Genomic DNA, 16,651 nt, shown 5'->3' with positions numbered 1-16,651 from the left:
GGTGGCCAAGGCGGCCAACAGCATCCTGGCTTGTATCAGCAGTAGTGTGGCCAGCAGGACGAGGGAAGTGATTGTCCCCCTGTACTCGGCACTGGTGAGGCCGCACCTTGAGTCCCGTGTTCAGTTTTGGGCCCCTCACTACAAGAAGGACATTGAGTTGCTGGAACGTGTCCAAAGAAGGGCAATGAAGCTGGTGAAGGGTCTAGAGCACAAGTCTTACTGAGGTATTTAAAAGGTATTTAAAAGACTTGTAGATGTGGCACTTAGGGACATGGTTGAGTGTTTGGACTTGGCAGTGTTAGGTTTGTGGTTGGACTCAATGATCTTAAGGCTCTTTTCCAACCTAAATGATACTATGATTCTATGTTTATTAGTGATGATCTGTTTGCCCTTCATCTGCTACCATTCTTTCAATGACAAGTAATCTATATGTCTGCTTATTCACATATTACGAATATTACCTGTGCCTCTGACATAACTAGAAGCTTTTAAAACATTTAAAATGTGTTTTTAATTGCCTAAATGAATTATACATCTGTTTTTGATTATGCAAACTGTAGAAAGACATTGCCTGATTACTGCTAATATAATGATTTTGCTTTTGTTTCAATTGCTAGTGTTAATTTTCTTTCATATTTTCTGTGACAGTTGTGATGAGTGACTAATTGCTAACACCTGGCTCATAAACCATAAGGTACTGATTGAAAATAACATCACATTGAAAGAAAGTTACCAGTGTCAAAACTTTAAGTAAATAACTGAATTCAAGTGAGCTAAAATTACATTATTCCATATAAGAATTGCTTGTAGTATGGCATTTATTTTTTTACAAACACACTCATACACTTGTGGGTTTTTTTTTCTTTTTTTTATTGGGTTGATCTGTCCCATACATTTCAACTGTAGTATGTTGCTTTTCATCCATCCTTTTTGACTTCCAAACCTAAACTTTCCTTCCATCTTCTTGTACTGTCAAGACTAAATAAATTAATCATTCTATTGTTCATTTATGATATGTCTTTCTAGAAATTCTAGTAGGAAGAGGTTAATGTCTTTTCCAGGATTAGATTTGCTACATGATGACGTATGGCAAATATTCCATGCTACTAGAATTAAATGAATAGTTTCCTCTTCTACTGCTGTCTTCACTTCTGCTCTCTCATAAATTGTTCAGTCAGGAACCTTCATAATATTAAAACTAGATTCTAATTTTGTTGAGATTATTGTATATTTGTGTACTCATCAACAAGGCGTTTGGGTTATTTCCTTTTTTTTCTTTTCCTTTCTTTTCTTCTTTCTTCCTTTTCCTTTTCCTTTTCCTTTTCCTTTTCCTTTTCCTTTGCCTTTGCCTTTGCCTTTGCCTATTGCCTTTGCCTTTGCCTATTGCATTTGCCTTTGCCTATTGCCTTTCCCTTTCCCTTTTTCTCCTCCCCCTTTGTTTTTGTTATAAACAGTTCTGGGAAAAAAGCCCTTTAAAATACATAAACAAGTAAAAGGAAGGAAAAAGTACATGTAAAATGTTTTTAATAACAGATACACTGTAAGGTATCATATTCTCTTCATCATAATTATCACTGCTTTGGTTATTATTGCTGGCATATACTGAAGTGATGGACAAGGCTGAAGCAAAAGCAGGCACATTGTGCTAGAACTACATAAATGCAAAGTGCTACAGTTCCTTATAAGAAACTTTACTGTGAAGAAAGTTTGACAGGTCCAGAAAGGAGTCTATAAATAATTTAGTGAAGATATCTCATAGCAAAATTAAACTTATTTGTTTTTACTGTGTTTTTAACACAGACTCTGCAGCAAAAAAACAAAGATAACTTTAGATAGATAGATGGATAGATAGATAAGGCATTAATGTGTTACTTCTGACATTTTTTTAGAATCATAGAATCATAGAATCATAGAATGATTTGGGTTGGAAGGGACCTTAAAGATCATCTAGTTCCAAGACCCCTGCCATGGGCAGGGACACCCTCCACTAGATCACATTGCCCAAAGCCCCATCCAACCTGGTCTTGAACACTTCGGGGAGGGGGCATCCACAACCTCTCTGGGCAACCTGTTCCAGAGCCTCACCACCCTCACAGTAAAGAATTTCTTTCTAACGTCTAATCTAAATCGACCCTCCTTCAGCTTAAATCCATTACCCCTTGTCCTGTCACTACACTCCCTCATAAACAGTCCCTCTCCATCTTTCCTGTAGGCCCCCTTTCAGGTACTGGAAACCGGCAATTAGATCTCCCCAGAGCCTTCTCTTCTCCAGGCTGAACAACCCCAACTCTCTCAGCCTGTCCTCATAGGAGAGGTGCTCCAGCCCTCTGATCAGCTTTGTGGCCCTCCTCTGGACTCTCTCCAACAGCTCCATGTCTCTCCTGTACTGGGGTCCCCAGAGCTGGACGCAGTACTCCAGGTGGGGTCTCACAAGAGCGGAGTAGAGGGGCAGGATCACCTCCCTCGACCTGCTGGTCACACCTCTTCTGATGCAGCCCAGGACATGGTCTTTCTGGGCTGCTAGGACACACTGCCGGCTCATGTTGAGCTTCTCATCAATCAATACCCCCAAGTCCTTCTCCTCAGGGCTGCTCTCAATCCATTCTCTGCCCAGCCTGTAGTTGTGCTTGGGATTGCCCCGACTCACGTGCAGAACCTTGCACTTGGCCTTGTTGAACTTCATGTGTTTGACATGGGCCCACCTCTCCAGCCTGTCAAGGTCCCTCTGGATGTCATCCCTTCCCTCCAGCATATCGACCTCCAGCACACAGCTTTTGTCATCACAAGTGATTGATTTCCTTTTTAATCAGAATTTCCTACTTTTAGATATTTTGATTCTGACAGTATTAACAATACGTGCTTGATTAAGTACCTATGAAATGAAATGTCAGACTGTAACAATTACTGTGAGTGCTTTTATACATCTCTGATAGTCCTGTTTTACTATTTCTTTTGAGTGACAATATTCTAGTAATTTAAAAGGTTGTCTATGTATTAGTTTTTGTCTGCATTGAAGCTAAATTAAAGGGAAAATATTTCCCTCTCCCTTTTATTTTGGTTTTAAAGGCATTGCCACTCCCAGCTTTCCAAAAATGAGCATACATTCTAATAGTGTCATGCTCCTCTGCTTCAGGAGTTACTGTGTAGCCAAACACCAATAAATCAGACTTAAAACTATTTTCTGCTAAATTTCACTTGAAGTATTAGAGGAAATTATATTAATACAATATCTGATCTTTATAGTTTGATTTATTGCTTCTTAATATCTTTCTGCAAGGGAAACAAAAAATTGAGGTCAATACTAAATGTTTAAAACTGAACAGCACTATTAACTTGCAATACTTTTTTTGAACTTTTTAAGACTGTGAAAGAAGCAAGTGTAAATTACCTCCCTTTCCCATATCACAAGAGGGAGATTTCAAGTCAAATTGCTCTTATTACAGATATCATAAAGAGAACGCATTTATGATTTATTTCAGGTATTTCGAAAGAACTGAGATTGAGGTCTAGTTGTTCTGAAGTGTGGATCATAGTTTATTGTTAACATCTCAGGTTTTTTCTCTCCTGCAAGGGATTGTAGCTATGCAAATAAACACAAGTAAGAGTTTCCAGTAGTCTTGGAGTACATGAATTCTAAGGGACTGAAGCATGTCTCCCAGGCAGGAAAGGCTGAGAGAGCTGGGACAGTGCAGCCTAGAGAAAAGAAGCTCAGGGGAGATCTTATCAATATGTACAAATATCTGAAGGGAAGGTGAGAAGAAGATGGAGCCAGGATCTTTTCAGTGGTGCCCAGTGACAGGATCAGAGGCAATGGGCATCATTTTGTGCCACCTGAACATCAGGAAACACTTTTTTACTGTGAGGTTGACTAAGCACTGGCATAGGTTGCCCAGGGATGTTGTGGAGTCTCTCTTCTTGTATATCTTCAAAATCCATCTGCACATGGTTGTGGGCAACTGACCCTAGTTGTACTTGCTTGAGTCGGGAGCTAGACCCAGAAGACCTTCAGAGGTACCTTCCATCTTCAGCCATTCTATGTGAATCTGTGGTTCTGTGCATCTGGTACAGAATTAATGAATTTTGAAATTGTGGGATTTTCAAGTACCTTAGTTGTATCTGACTTTATGATAGATTCAGTTTAAGGAGGAGATGGTAAAGAGGAAAAATACTAAGAGTACTGTTTGCAAAGAGTTTAACTGATTGTCAGTTAGAAATGGCAATGGCTGACTTAGTAGAGAAAGATCTGGAGAATATCCAACTTAGGAACTGAATCTGGCTTTTTTGTAAATCTGCATTATTTTATGCAGACCTAATGAAATTTCAGGTTCCAGTAGTGGCCCAGTATTTATACAATGCCAGAGTTCAAGTCTTGGGCCTTGGTTCTCAGAATTTTATGTATAGTATTTTTTTTGCAATTCAAGCTGCCAGGTAAGCAATATCACATACTGACATAGCTTCGATTATTCAGGTTTTTTTGTTGTTTTATAAAGGATGATAAAGCAGTTTAATAATTCAGTGACCTTTGTAATTATGGAAAGCAAACATTTGCCAGATATTGGTTTTGTCCACTTACATTCTGCTATTCTTCCTTTTCACTGCACCGAAATGTGTAACGTGCAAAAGAGAAAAGAAAAAAATCTGTTTATCTGTTTTTCTCCATAGTATTAAGGCATCAGAAACACTAAACATGTTCAGGAAATATTAACCATTATTGTTCTTTGACAATCTAATGACTATTTTATAACTATATACTTCAAAAAGTCGTATTGAAAAAATGCAAAACTAAAATGAGTGTCTAGTGTGTGCAAGAATAGGTTTCCATGACAATAATAATAATATAACATCATTACATATTTACAGTTCACACAGCTACGGGATTTGAACAAGAGTAGGGTTTTATAGTAAGAGTAAAAAATATTTCCAGCTATTTTTGTACAAATATTCCCAGAATACCATCAAAAAAGGGTCCAAGGTCATTCAGTTTCTTTTTAGATACTATTGAACAGAAGTTTATCACGTTATGTCCTGTCCTTATCTAACAGAATCCTTCATTATAAATTCCTCTTTACCCACATGTTTCTCTGCTTTAGTTACTCATTTTGCTGAGCACAAATCTGATCTGAAGATCTGATTACAGATCTGAAGAGGTTATACTTCCTTACACTTAAATTCTTTTCAGAAGTGGAGAATTTTGTGCTGTGCTGGAACACACACCTGGTTCAGCACCTCCTAAAGCCAAGCAGAATCACTTTGCAGTAAAACACCTGCACTTGGGCCATGAGGGCTACACCCACCATGGTGACCCCACTCCTCCCAGCAGGGACCACCAGGCACTGATCACTCAGTGTAACCTCCTCTTTGCTTGATAAAGTCCAGACCTTCTCACTCAGCATTAGGAGGCTAACGATAACACCAAAGAGAAAGGGTAGAAGACAGAAAGATTATGTATAGCATTTTTAAGGGTATTATTAATTAAGAATTTTAATATTACTCAGAATTTTTTTTACAGTTGGACTGCTATTAATTACAGTGAATAATTTTTAACTCCATATAGAGTCTCCCAATATATTTCATGGCACTGTACCCTTATGAAAAAGAAAATGCTTAATTGATAAGATCTCTCTGTAAGGAGTTGTTCTTTGGGGTTTCTTTTGCTGTCAATACTGATTTTCATCTAACTGTACATCTTGGCAAGTGGAAGGATGTAATAAGAATGTGGAAGTAGTTAAAAAATTGCTAGCTGTTTTTGATCTTTTCTCTCTTGATAAAGGTTGCAGGTGTGGGTTTGGTGGGGGTTTTTTGTTTGTTTTTTTTTTTTCTTCTTTTTGGAGGGTTTTTTTCCTTTTCTCTACACTTATTACTGAAATTATTAGGGTTATCTTTTAATGAATTAGGCCTTATAAGCTTGGTCCTTTTGCCAAATTACCTTAAATCTGGGTCTTTCATAGGGCAGACTTGAGCAATGATTTTTAATTGGAAATGTCCTTACTCTAGGAGGCCATTGCATTGGATGGTTGTTGCTCTGAACAAATAATTATGCTGAAGCAGTAATTTCAGACTGATTGCTCTGAAGCATTCAGAAAAACAGCCTGTGTTTCAAAAAACCCAAACCTTCCAAATCAATCTGTGCTGTTACCTGCCATATTTAGCAAGCTGAGTGTTAAAAACTCTCAAAAAGTGAGGAGGGAAAAGGAAAAAAGCAGCAACTGATGTTAAATGAAGAAAACTCATTAGCTGAAGATTGGCTTAGCATAGCTTTTCTGAGGAAGTAAAGTAATTGCAAAGTGCACCATTGTCATCTTTTCTGTGAAACATAGCTCCCTAAAAGTGAAAACATATGTTTGCTTATTTAATAAGTGATGAGGTTATGAAGTGAGATGGTGCAGTGAACAAAGACTGAAAATTCATCCCCTTTCAATGTGAACTATTTTTTTGCAAGACTATTTTCTGTAATGACATGTGATTAAATATATTTATATTAAGTTCTACATATGAGCCAAATTGTTTACCCCTCTTGATACTGTGAGTGTAGTTCAATGGACTAAAATCGGTTGTCTACTGATACTTAAATACCTTAGTTTTGGCAGTGATACATCTGTGCTGCTATGTCTTTGCTTCCTCCCCCACCCACACACTAAATCCTGGATCGTATAGGGGCAGTACTCATCTATTCTTGCGTAGTAGCTGGATCATTTTAAAAGATATTTGTATTGCCTCCCTTGCACAAGAACAAGGAATGCAGCACACAGATTGTGGGCATCTTGCAGCTGCTACAATGCATCCCATTATAGGTCCGTGCTGAGATTTTGCTGCCTACCTGCCAGCTGTTCTTAGTTATGATATAGTCATGACTACAGAAAAAGCCCACCTACAGCATAAGGCTTCTGAAATGAGGATGAAGAATTACCCTCCAGTAAAGAAACTGCTGATCCCGTGCTTATTCAGGCTGGTTATGAGATTATAAACAACGTGGGCAAGGAATTCAAGAAAGATTTTTTTTTTACTTACAATAATGAAGACCTGTTTGTTTCTCCTGGTCTCCTGGAATGACACTTTTCCTCTTGGAGAGGGCAAATGTAGTGTTTTGAAGTGTGTGAAACATGCAGCAGTTTTATAGCTGTGTTTTGCCCATCCTGTGAAAGGAGATAAGTTGAGAAGCTGTGAGGAAGTGCTGAGTGTTTTCCTTGTGCCTGCTGCAGACCTGCCAGTGTGTGGCTGCACAGCAGGTCTGGACTGCTGCTTAACTGACTGGCTACACTCTCCAGGAGGGCAGAGAAGCTGACTAGAGTAATGACCTTGTGATGGCAGTATATGTTACTGGAGGTGCTAAATAGTTTTTCTGTGAAAGTCAATGCATTAATGGAGAAATCTATTGGCCCAATATTGCATACAAAGTACAATTTTCCATAAGCATATGCACAAGTGTTTTGATCACTACCAGAAACAGTAGTGTTCATCCAACTTACCTCTTGGGATAAGGTGCTTCTCTTATCTGCAGACATAAGTGGTGGTCATTGATAAGTCATTGTCGTACAAAAATGCCTTTATATAATTGAGGATGCACCTGAGAAAAGCACTCATGGAACTTGAGCTAGTGGAAGATACAGAGTTCAGGGAAATGTGAATGTCTTTCATGTGGATACACTGGACACATTTACATCCCTGCCTTTCCTTTGGTACCCTTTCAAATACTTCTCTGTTTTCTCCTCTTTTGTTTCCTTTCCCTTTCCCTGGCTTTTCTCCCTGTGCTATTTCATGTGTGAAGAACTCCCTCCATTAAGTTATGCAGCTACAATACACTAAGAACAAGGATCTGAAAGAATTTGACTCAACAGGTGAAGGTTTCAGATGTGCTGTGCTGTGCTATCGAGTATGTGACATTTTCTGATCTGATCCATCTCTCTTCCTTGCTGTGAAAAAAAACTTGTATCTGAGGAGCAGGTGATGTCTCATAGGGCTACTTCATTCTGCCCATGCAGAGTGATTTTTTTTTTTTTTTTACCATGGTTTTAAAGCCTTTAAAGACTTTTCTTTTCTCTTTTCTTTTCTCTTTTCTTTTCTCTTTTCTTTTCTCTTTTCTTTTCTCTTTTCTCTTTTCTTTTCTCTTTTCTTTTCTCTTTTCTTTTCTTTTCTTTTCTTTTCTTTTCTTTTCTTTTCTTTTCTTTTCTTTTCTTTTCTTTTCTTTTCTTTTCTTTTCTTTTCTTTTCTTTTCTTTTCTTTTCTTTTCTTTTCTTTTCTTTTCTTTTCTTTTCTTTTCTTTTCTTTTCTTTCTTTCTCTCTCTCTCTCTCTCTCTCTCTCTCCCCCCAAAGGAATATTATTGTTTGTTGCGCTCAAAGAACAAGAGTATTAGGACACTATGGAAACAAGGTATGTTATGCTTTGAGGTGTGCTAGTTTGTATCTGCACTGTAGGGTGGCCTGAAGTGACAGAGAGCTGAGATTCTGTGGCCGCAGGCCTGTTTATCTATAGCAATTCCCAATGACAATGAGAAAATAAGATATTAGCAGAGACATTGCTAATAAATATAGGCACCTACTTTGAGGGATGCCGATATCTAATATATGGACATTTTTATTCAGTTAGATTTTACAGGAAATATTATAAAAAATTTTGACCAAAGTTACCTCGTCATGCTGATAACATTAATGCTATTTGGAAATTACAGAGTTGAATGTTAGTAATTTCATAGTCATGTGCATATGTGTGCATCTGTGTGCATATGTGTTCACATCAGTTTTTTTACAAGTTCTTATGAGTGCAATTATGAGTGTATCCATCTGAAAATTTTCACAATTTTTTTTGTCAAATAAGGTGTATCTGACCTTTCATAATATTGTAATGAAAATGAAAAAGAGAAAATGGAAAGATATAAATCCATGCATAACACAAATATATTATGTAAAAGCTATAAAATAATTTTTAATAATTCATGGATAAGGAAGGAAAAGTATGTTTGCTGTCTAAAAATACAATACGTACTGTAAGATTAATATTAATCTCACATCATTTCAGCTGTCTAAAAATTTGGGTGCCTCATCAAAACAGGTCATATAGGTTTGTGTCATAATCAATACAATGAGAAAGGCACTTCCAAAGTGTTATTGATCAGCAAAATATGTCTTAGGATAGCAGAAAGTTCCCTTTGGGCACTTTTTCTTTTAATGAAGTATAAAAGATTTCTATTAAACTCATATATATGATTTGAGATACATTAGGTGAATTTTGATTGGGGAATTTAATTTGTTTCTTATTCAGTAACTTTTTGGATCCAGATATGGGTGGTCTAAGGCATGCTATATATTCATACCCTTTTTTCCATTCTAGTTTGGATCTTACTTTATGTAATGCTAGAGCTGCCAGGTACTATATTTCCTTAAATTCACCAAAGTCACTATATTTTTGAGGCATCTAGTAATTCCTTAAAATATTTCTGAAAATTCTCAGTGTTATGCTTAGTTTGAATTCTATGTTTTGGGCATTATTTTCCTGCTTCTTTTAACCTAAGGAATTTCCTTTGTTGTAATATTCAGAGAAAAATCATGAGATGCATTTTAACATCCTCAGCTTTTTTGCTTCCCCAATACATTTTATGGCATGTTCAGCAAACAACATCACTATGGCCAAGGGCCAAAGCTTTTAGCCCTTTTGGAAATATTCCAAAGTCCCCTCATGGGTTGCTAGGCCCTGATCCAACAAAGCACTTAACCACAGGTTTAACTGCCCTGCTGGATTACGTCCATAAAGCACAGAGATTGTCACAATCTATTTAATTTAGCTCTTTAAGAAAATTCATTTTCTTTTTAATTTTTGGACAGTCAGAAACAAGAATTCTACAGCCATGAATGAAATGTGAACCTCTATTAGGGGAACAACAACAACAACAACCAAACAAACAAAAAAAAGTGTCAACCATTTTGAAAGTGCTGGAAACTTTATTTTATACTTGGTCAGTATTCTTGCAGCGGATGTGTCTTCCCATACTATCGTATCAATACATTTTCTCATTTCAAAACCTAAATCCCTCTCAATTTAACACAATAGAGAGGTTTAACCAAACCTGTCATCCATTCTGAACCCAGATAAATTCAATTCACAAATAGGACATACACATTTTGTAAGAGGGTGCAATTAAATATTAGAAGAAAATTAAAACTTTAAATCAGGATTTAACATCTTCAGCATATGCCCAAGATATATATAATGATATGAATTCTTCTTTCTGACCTTAAGTTCAAGGAATTTACATGTGAAAGTGCCACAGTCTGTTGAAAAGAGAGGGGGAGGAGAGGAGAGGAGAGGAGAGGAGAGGAGAGGAGAGGAGAACCCTCCCCTGTGGCCAGTCAGGAAAAGCAGTGATGAAGTCCCCACATGAGCGATGTCTTCTGGGCAATCTGTCCCATGCAACAAGTGGTAAAGATGATGCTCACCATGATTTTTCCATAGTACTATATATTTTCATCAGGATCTGCTCAAATTCCCTATGGGCTGTTCTGTTTATGGTGCTGTTAGTGGTGATTGGAGCATGCTTATTCAGGTCCAAGTGTTTCATGTCAATAAGTTGATAAGCTTTGTGCAGGTGTATTATTGTCTAATACTTAGTTGGTATTTAAATGACCTGCTTTGCTATTCAGTAACATATGGTTTTCATCTAATATAAACTAAAAGCTCCAAAACAAGGGCTGAGAAAAGTGAGGGTGAGGCAAAGCTGATTCTCATACTGTTTCTACCATAAAAATTCTCCCATGACAATCTATCATAACCACAGTATGAGGGCTGGGATAGCCAAAAAAACAGCAATCTGACAGAAACAAGGGAAAAACAAGACTTTCCCAGAGGCTTTGGAAAAACATGGACACAAATGCTTAAGTGAACAGTTACAGAGCCAATGAAAAACAGATTTACAGAACTGCAAGTGGAAGACATTCAGCATTACAAAGGTTAAGTCATGGAGGGCACTGTTAAACATTATTATTCCACATTTCTTTCTTCGAATAGATAGAAATCAAACCATCATCGTAGCAATCGATTTTTCCTAAGATTAATGTCTTAAATATTTCAGGTGAATTGCATCATAAACTTGCCTATTAATTTTCATGAATACTCAAATTGCTATAGATCACTGAGATTGTAGATGCCCAAGTTGTGGATATCTTAAGGTGCTATGCGACTGGCCTGAATCCCACTTTTAAGACAAAATCCAGTAACAAACCCATCAAAAATGCAGATGGTGAAATGAATTGAAAGCTGGCTCAACAGCACGGCCGAGAGGGTAGTGATCAGTGGTACAAAGTCTAGTTGGAGGCCAGTAATTAGCAGTGTATCCCAGGGGTCAATAATGGATGCAATCCTGTTCAATGTCTTGATTAATGATCGGGATGATGGAGCAGAGTGTATCCTCAGAAAGCTTGCATGCAGTGCCAGCCTGGGAGGAGCGGATGATATGCCACAGATTTGTGCTGCTATCCAGAGGGACATCAAGACCCTGGAGAAATGGGCTAACAGGAACCCTATGCAGTTCAAAAAAGGGAAATGCAAAGTCCTGCACCTCCAGTATGAGCTGGGGCCTGACCAGCTGGAAAGCAGCTTTGGAGAAAAGATCCTGGCGTACACCAGGTTAAACATGAGCCAGCAATGTGCCCTTGCAGCAAAAAAGGCTAATGGCATCCCGAGCTGCATTAGGAGTGTTGCCAGCACACTGAGGGAGGTGATCCTTCCCCTCTATTCAGCACTGGTGAGACCACAGCTGGAATACTGTGTCCAGGTCTGGGGTCCTACCAGAGAGGTGTAGACATTCTGAAAAGAGTTCAGTGAAGGACCGCAAAGGTCATTAAAGGATGGGAGCACCTCTCACGTGAGGAAAGACTGAGAGTCCTGGGACAGTTCAGCCTAGGAAACAGAAGACTCAAGGAGGATCTTATCAATATGTACAAATATCTGAAGGGAGGATGCAAAGAGGACAGAGCCAGGCAGTTTTTCAGTGGAGCCCAGCGACAGGACCAGAGGCAATGGGCACAAACTGAAATGCAATGTGTGTCATCTGAACATCAGGAAACACTTTTTTACTGTGAGGTGACTGAGCTCTGGCACAGATTGCCCAGGGTGGTTGTGGAGTCTTCCTCCTTGCAGATCTTCAAAATCCATCTGCACGTGGCTGTGGACAACTGGCCCAAGGTGGACCTGCTTGAGCAGCGTATTTGGATCAGATACCTCCAGAGGTCACTCCCAATCTCAACCATTCTGTGATTCTGTGTGAAAAGCATGTAGAGTGCCTAATGAAAGTAATACTAATGGGACTGAATAATGACAAAGTGGAAATAGCTGTAGAACTTGCGCAGTAAAGGGAATCTACATGGAAAGCTTTATAATGAAGCATGTATAATGATTATGAAAAAGAAAGAGTAGAGAAAGGAGTAAGAAATGTATAATATATGTGCCAGATGTAATGCATGTTATAATATAGATGATGAGAAAGCAGAGGTAAAAAATAAAGAAATAATGAAAATGCTTAAGTGTCACCATGTCATTAGAACACTTGAAACAAATTCATGTGAATTTTAAAAAGTGAAAAAGTAAAGGACAGATGGAGAAGTTTGTAAGAGACTAAATTCAAAATAGGAAACTATTAGATTTGTAATTTTAGAGGTCTTATCCACTAAATAACAAGGTTGTTTGTGACATAAAAGTAGAAAATGCTTTCAAAATGCCATTCCAAGTAACAAACTTGGCAGCTGGAGAAATTAATATTAATGTATCAAGAATCAGAACAAGCCAAAGAAAACATAGCTGTAGGTAAAATACTAAGGTTAGACCATCAGGGAGAAATACAGACAGAAACTTAAGACATGCACAGAGAAAAGGAGAGAGAGAAAATAAAAAGGGAAAATTATGAAAAAAAAATTTACATCTGTTTTAGTGATTGTAATTCATTAGGACTGAGAACTTCTTCCAGTGAAGTCTCACCTGAAAACAATCTAGTTTATACCCTTCAACATTGGCCTGCAGATTAAACCAGAAAATCAAGAGGTTCCTTCCTGATCCAAAACAAAAAGTTAATAAATAAGCACATAAAATGTGAACTTATTTCTCCTAAGTGATAGACTTCATTCTTACTATGAAGTTGCCAAGTGTTCATTGTCCAGACTCTAAGATCTCTGCCCACTTCAGAAGTCCTTACCTTGTGTAATGTGACAGTCCTTCAGTTAAGGCATGGAATTCCTCTGTTCAGGTGACATAGGATGACGGAGCATATTTCTCTCATCTACCCTATACACAGATGACATTCATAACAAATTACAGTTAATATTGGTAGGTGGGGTACTTAGGAAGGTTCTATGTGACAGCTCAGTGATCTGACAGAGTTCACTGTAGATGATACTGAGCCTAAGTACTATCTGTCTAAAGAAGAAAAATGTGACACAAAAAAAGAATAACGGCAATGGGAACACAGGTAAAGAAGGACAACAATAAGGAGTGGACCAATGATGGGAAGTTTCTTTTCTAAAAGAAAAATTAAAGAAAAAAATTAAATTCTCAGTTAGAATGTGGGCCCTCAGGCTTGGAAGAACCATGAATACTTAAACAGGGAGATAGGGAGAAAGACATAGACCAGTGGTAGCAAAGAGTAACAAACCGATATATTAGAAATGGTTAAATTCTGTAATTGACTTGACAGTAGAGTGAATTCAACAGTATAATTATCCAAATATCAATCTCATTGTTTTAAAATCCATTTTAAAATGATGGCAAGGAAACTTATCTCCCCTAATTCTTATTGACCTAAAATTTACTGTACTGTGGAAAGATTTCTTTGCAATCCCTAAATTAATGAAAATTCTTTTTTAAAAATTAATAAAATAATCATTATGGATGCCATGATACACAACTTCTTTGGGTTTCTTTTTCCAGGGATTTTGTTTGAATTTTCAAATTAGGTAGTACTACAATATTGAAATGGATTAAGTTTCTGTTTCAGAAACTCTCATGGTAATGTAAAGAAGTAACAAATTTATTTGAGAGGTTCAATGATTTTTCCTGCAAGTAAGGATTTAGAAGCAATGAAGAATCAATATGCAAAGCCTCAAGATGACAATTTCAGTGTTTAAAGTCTACATGTGGTAATTGACAAATTTGAGGCCATTTAGGACAGCTAAAACTGCTCCTATAGCTGTTTTTCTGAGGACCAATGCTTCTATTCAGAAAAGAAATATGGAATATTTACCATATGCGTAATTCAATTATAATCTATGGAATTAAATAAGGTCTCAGTCTGTGTAAATGTACGATTGAAACATCAGGACCTCAAAGTAATCACTTTATACAGTTGTTGTGGTTAAACCCCAGTCAGCAGCTAAGCCCCGTGCAGCTGCTTGCTCACTTCCTCCTTGGTGGGATGAGGGAGAGAATCGGAAGGGTAAAAGGGAGAAAACTCGTGGGTTGAGATAAAGACAGTTTAATAAGGAAATCAAAAGCCATGCACATGCAAGCAAAGCAAAGCAAGGAATTCATTCCCCACTTCCCATGGGCAGGCAGGTGTTCAGCCATCTCCAGGAAAGCAGGGCTCCATCACGTGTACTTGGGAAGACAAACACTATAACTCCAAATGTCCCCCCTTCCTCCTTCCCCCAGATTTACATTGCTGAGCACAGCGTCATATGGTATGGAATATCTCTTTGGTCAGTTGGGGTCAGCTGTCCCAGCTGTGTCCTCTCCAAACTTCTTGTGTGTCCCCAGCCTACTCACTGGTGGGGTGGTGTGAGAAGCTGAAAAGTCCTTGGCTCTGTGTAGATGCTGCTCAGCAATAACAAAAACATCTCTACATTGTCAACACTGTTTTCAGCACAAATCCAAAACATAGCCTCATACTAGCTACTACAAAGAAAACTATCCCACCAAAATCAGTAAAACAGTGAAGAACTGAATCTGCAGAATTCAAAAAACAATTGTTATAGCTTCAACTTTGAAGAAAAGATGGTAGAGCTTCTATGAAGAAGATGACCATAGTTCAATCAGCATGACTTAACCAGCAGGCTACAGACTAGTACCACTGCTGGTGTTAGGAGCTTCAGATCAAATACAATATGCTGAAATTATGCCTAGCTTACCAGGTTCAGGTAAGCACACCCATAGACACAAATAAAAAGCCCTATCTCAACCAGTTGTATAAACAGCTACTAACTATTAACATGTGTTGCTCTGAGCATAATATGTAGGATGCAAAACTCCTGTAGGAGTACAAAAGCAACAGGATCTACAAAGGCTTTAGAGCCCCCATTAGCACAGTGTAGTGGGGTGACCACTCTTTGGGTCTTGTAATGCTATTGTGAACCTGCAGAGTAAAATAGATTTAGAGCTGCATATGTAATAAATGTTAGTGAAAATTGCGTCAGCAATGGCATAGCTCTCTAACTATCACTGTAACTGAGTACTGAGCATATTTAAGAAGTATATTAAAATATATATTGTGTAGTATAATATTGATACAAATACATTTTAAAAAACAAAAGCAGTTTTTTCAAGTCTTTTTTTTTGCTTGTTTATGTTTTAAATCCCTTGTTCACATTTTGGTTTCATTTTTATTGTTTGGTTTTTTTTTTTTTTTTTTCTTAAATCCACATTGCTGTTTCTAGTAAAACCAGCTAACAATTTCTGGTAGCTTCTAAAGACTTTTGTAGCTAGCTATGTAATTCATGATTAGAAAAAGACCTACACATTCAGATCGTTTTACTCATTACTGATCCAGGAGTATCATACTTCTGATCATCTACTGGAGTAAAGGAACAGGAATAAGACTAGGACATGAAGGGCACAACATGAGATTACATGGCACACACCTATTCACCTGGTAAACTGGAGATTAGCCAAGACTTAATAGTTAGCGGGTCATTTTTGTGCAGGATTGTTTGCAAATGCAGCCCAGAAACTGTGCTACCAACAGCGTGGGACTGTGCAGCAGTGGCAGTGAGGGGCCAGAGAAGTCATTCCCTGGTACTTTGGACTCTTCACCACAGATCGAGCTCAGGATGAAGCATGGTACCATTCAGATTTCGGGCTGCAGGGACAGCCTGTTGACTCTCCTTGGAATTGGGGGCTATTATTTGGCTGGGTGTCATGACCAAAAAGGTTACCCAGTCTGCGAGTGCGTAAGAACCGTTGGTTCATAGGATTCCATAATACACAAGGACACAGAGGCTTTATCCCCTAATTTTCTCCACTTTATTGCAGATTACCACAAATATCCCCCAAATCACCACTAGCAACTATACCTATTATTAATAGCGTATATATCTGTATCAAACTATTAAAAATTATTTTCAGCAATTGGTAATATAGTATCAATCAATAGTATGACAGCAGCCAATAATAGCAGAAATCAATAATATAGCAACAACCAATAACAGCAATAACCAAGTAGGTATATACCATTACAGGTTACTATAAACTTATCATTAGTGAAGCAACTTATCAACAGTATAACAGCAGATATAATAGATTACTTGTATAGATATATATAATACTGATATCAAGCAAATAACACTGATTTCAGAAGGGGCCAAACCATCCTGAAGGGGAGGACAAACCAATCCCAGAGGGGATGTCAACCATTCCAGAGGTGGGACAACAAATTCAATCAACCCTAGAAGTGGGCCCAGA

The sequence above is a fragment of the Grus americana genome, chromosome 1, assembly GCF_028858705.1.
Source record: "Grus americana isolate bGruAme1 chromosome 1, bGruAme1.mat, whole genome shotgun sequence".
Classification (NCBI taxonomy): domain Eukaryota; kingdom Metazoa; phylum Chordata; class Aves; order Gruiformes; family Gruidae; genus Grus; species Grus americana.
Note: the sequence above shows the minus strand (reverse complement) of the source record.